Source organism: Coloeus monedula, assembly GCF_965178545.1.
Source record: "Coloeus monedula genome assembly, contig: HAP1_SCAFFOLD_87, whole genome shotgun sequence".
Lineage (NCBI taxonomy): Eukaryota > Metazoa > Chordata > Aves > Passeriformes > Corvidae > Coloeus > Coloeus monedula.
In genome coordinates this window covers 606,608-611,203 of record NW_028120814.1, presented here as the reverse complement: position 1 = coordinate 611,203, position 4,596 = coordinate 606,608, and positions in this window count along the sequence as shown.

Genomic DNA, 4,596 nt, shown 5'->3' with positions numbered 1-4,596 from the left:
GCTAGATTGTCCGCTTTGGGTACTTTTTCGAACTCTTGGGCTAAAGCGTGATGAGCCAGGGTAGGAGAATGTTTGTACCCTTGGCGAAGCCTAGTGAAAGTGCGTTGCTGTCCTTGCCATGCGAAAGCAAAACGGTCCATATCTTCTGGCTGTAAAGGTGTCGTAAAAAACATGTCTTTGACATCTACAGGTGGCATGATTGAATGAGCCTTTTCTTGAATCAATGTTATGAATTCTGCTAGATTTGGGACTGCTGCTGTAAGAGGGTCTGTGTTAGCATTTAGCCTACGAAAATCTATTGTCAGCCTCCACTTCCCATTAGGATTTTGCACTGGCCACACCGGAGAATTGAAAGGAGAATGGGTATGAAGTATTACTCCTTGTTGTGGTAGCTCCTGTATCACTGGCTTGATACCCTCTTTGGCACCCAGGGGAAGGAGGTATTGTTTCACATTAGTTACTTTGCTGAATGGTAGGGAGGCTGCAGCTTGGAGCAGTCTGATGTTAAAATGTGGTGTGCCAAAAGACCACAGAAGACCCTCTGAGTCCTCCCACTGCCTCCTAGCAAGGGCATTCAGCCCTAATACATTGGTGGGAATATCTCCAATCACCCCATGGATGGAGAGTTGGTTTTCCTCTCCAGGCAAAGGGAGCTTGACTAAGGCCCCATTCATAGATTCTGTTGTTGTGCCCAAGGCACTTAAAACACAATATCGGTTCTTTGTTGGAACAATTCCACACCTCTGGGCATCTTTCTTTGTCAGTGCAGAAATTTGTGCCCCAGTGTCAATCAGAAAAGTTACAGGTGCCCGTTTAGGACTTGTAATAGCTGTGATCGTTATATCTCCCGTTTTATTTTTAGTGAGCATTCTCAGGTAGACCTATGCTCCGTTTCTTTGCCCACTGACAAGAAACAGAGGGTCTAGTTTCCCTGGTTTTGAGGAAGAATCTGTTCTGGCTCATTGGCCGGACTTTGAGGGAGAAGTGGCTTTGACTCACTGCCCAGATTCTGAGGGAGGAGGGGTGCACTGGGTTGAAGTGACGGATTCGGTAGAAGGGGCTTTTGGCAGTGCCAGTTAGACACTACCTTACTCAACTGATCAAGGGCTAAGCCATCCATCGCATTTCTGGGGACCCCCTTTTTGATACCTAATAAGCACCAATGCTGACGGTTAGGGATCTCTGGTTACATTCTTTGGTTTTTCACTATGAGGAGCCCTAATGTACCTGACACCTTTTGTTTTTTCTGATTTTTCCTCTGGGATTTTTATCGGTCCATATTTCCTACTGTAATTAATCAGATCTTCTTCAACCTCACTCCATGTCAAAACTTTGCAATCACCGGCAGGTGAATTTGATTGTGAACCTGGCGGCTGAGAGGGGGTTGAATATGGAGTAAACCCAGGATCGGTAGATGCAGTTTGGTCGCTCGGGTTTCCAAGGAATCTGTCCAACCTCTCTACAGGACCTGCAGCATCTATGGTTTTTTGAAGGACAGCTGCTGTAGATTGGAGTGTTTCTGGAAGGCCTCGAATTAAAGGGGTCATCAGTTCAGGTTTCACAGGTAATTGCGTGGGGGATTCATATCCAGGAGTTAATTTCCTTTCATGGATCATTTGCAGACAGGCAGCTTTGTGGACGCTTTCTAGAAGTTGATCAGGGGTACCAACTGTAGCGAAAGGGTCTCCCCTTTCTAAAGGATTGAGTCCCCCGGCCCAGAAAGCTGCGTGCTGAGTCAGCGACCATGTGTTACGTTTGTCTCCTGTTGTTAAGAGAACTCCATGTCCCCAATATCCACTGGCCTCCTGTTCAGTGAATTGAATTTGGTCTCCTCCGGTGAGAGACACTTGGAAGACATATTCCGTCTCAGCTTCGTGGGGAAGCCGCCCGTACTCCTTTTTTAACTTTGCCAACTCAGTAGCAGTGTATGGTATTTGTTTAGTGGTGATATGCGGTTCAAAATCTTCATCATTGATATCATTATATTCTGTTTTAATTAGAGGTCTCATAGGAGGGCAGCAGTTTTCCCCACAATTTTTCACTAGCACTAGTTCTTCCTGGGAGTATATTTGGTTAATGTGAGGAGTTTTCTTTTCCTCTTTCTCTTTTGGTGAGTCAGCATTCTTTGAATTCTTAAAATATTCCTCCCTCAAAGCAGCCCGCAGCAAATGATTTTCATTCCTTTCTTCATCTGATTGTTCCTGTAAAATTTCCACTAGCTTTTGAAGGGAATCTGTGATTGCTTTCTCTTCACTACATCGCTTAAAGCAGTGATCTATAGCTGCTGTAAGGCATGCTCCTGAAACAGATTTAGGAGCAGATTATGGTTTTATTTTGGCCAAATTTAAACTTTGTCTCATGTTGGAATGAACATATTCTATCGGTCACACTCTCCAAATTAAACCCGTTATTTTGAGCCCATTCTTCCCCTCCCGGAGAGGGCCGGGCATTATGTTTTGCTAGCAGAGCATAAAATGCAGCTTTATGATTTGCACTAGGGTTTTCAGTCATTTTATAAAGGGATCAAAACCACTACAGGGAGGTAAAACCTAATTACACATTGCCACACAAACAGCTTCGCCGTGTCGCCCTTCGCTTCCCTGGGTGGGTGAAGAGACCGAAATCTGCCTGGGAGGTACTCCTTAAGTTACTTACGGTTGTCTCTTCACTACACCAAGCAGTCCAAATTCACACACGCCCACCAAAACAGTTCCCCCTTTTACACTAAGAGATCTTTTGGTGAAAAATCTGAAGACAGAGCCCTCAGTTGAGTATGGGGGTGCTTTTCACCTAGGCGTGTGCAGTTTGTGGGAAATTCGAGTCGTCCCCCTTGCTTTCTAGACACCGCTCACCCTTTGCGGGGTGTCGGGCTAGGTGCGGCTGGAGTGAAACGTCCTTCCCCTATTACAGACTACACACAACCTTGCAACCCCTTCTGTCTGTCAGAAATCCTGTCCGTGATGCCAGTTTAATGTCACCATCTGCTAATAGAAGTGAGGGTCGTGATGGTTTGTTTACAGATCTCCGAGTGCAAAAGGACACAAGGGATTTCAGTTTTAATCACCTTTTCACCTTTGTTAAGTACCCACAACATGGTAATGTGATAGAGGAGAGAAAGAGAGAGAGAGAGAGAAAGAAAAACAAAGTAAAAGAGTAGAGAGGAAGAAAGGGGGGGCAATGGCTACCAACAGATGAGACGAAGTCCTCGTGCTCTGCTGCCAATAGATTTGTCTTCTTTCCGTGGGGAGATCTCATCTCAGTTATTTCAGAAAGTCCCTTTATAGCCCTTTTTCGAAACGAGGGGCAACTGGCCAAGACCGTATCTATGTTTCGTAATAACATTGCAGAACTAAAAGCTAGCCCTAACTATCACAGGTACATACCAAGCATGCCTTTCTCCTATGCTAACTATGATTTACCAAAATATGAATATCGATCTAATATCGATATCCAACTGAGATGGACAAAAACTCTTAACAGTTTAGAGTTAGAAAGTGTATGTTTTATTTTTGCGTGGGATAGCTCCCTAAGTCGCAGGCCCTGATACAAGCAAACATGATACCTTTTATTTCCACGTATTATGAATATCCAAAATACAAAATGCGTATTCATGGTGTTGACACCTCCCATTCTCCGCTTTGTATGGAAATGAGCTTACATGCCATTAAGCATGCGTAGCGTGTGATCTGAATGGAGTCGGTGGTCTTGAATTGGGTCAGTGGTCCTAAGGAAGATGAAGTAACTCATCTTCCTCACTCTGACCTTTATGCCTTTCTGAGTTTTAACAATTCTAATTACTTTAGTGACCTCGAAGTTTCTTCTTGCGTGACTTTTGGATGGGCTCCCACAAAGGGAGGAAATTGGTAATTGTCTTTATTCTATACACCAACTTATCAATGTTTCTGCTCATTATTCACAGCACAGCTAAACAAACATGCAAATGACAGATCATCAGTTCAGACTAAGGAAAATCCAAAACGTGGACAGTACTCGCAGGAAAAAATCCCTGAAGTTTTGTAAAACCTCTTTTCAGGGCTTTGTTAACTTCATTTTTGTTAAGAATTGGGGAACGCAGAGAGACCTGTCACTTTTTTGCAGAATGCCATAGAAACTGCTACACTCACCTCAACAACAGTCCAAATAACCTTCTCTGCAAATACTGACCATATGCAGTTCTGGTTGATACAAACCCCCATTACCTAAGAAAAGGAACAACTCGGCAAGCAGTTTGCAAAGATGAACAACTTAGCACGATTGCGGCTGATGACATGCCCTGACTTTTTTTACCTTCAGCTGTGGGTGCCGTACCTTCCTACCCTCACACATGCCACTCCAAGCTGCTTGCGTGGAGCTCTCGCACCACCTATGCCAGCAACTGTGCCCAGCCGCCACTCTTCTTCAGCACCATCGCACCTACCACAAGGTAGCTGAATCAGAGGGAAAAGGAGGTCGCCAATGGAGGGAAGTTGTTTCCCCTGACAGCTAAGCTCCAACTTTGGTGTCCCTTGTGTCCTCCCCAGGACGGGCGGGAAAACGCCTCGGCGGAGCGCAGCGCTGGGCGGGAGCGGCCGGCAGAGCACCGAGCGCGCTCCCCAC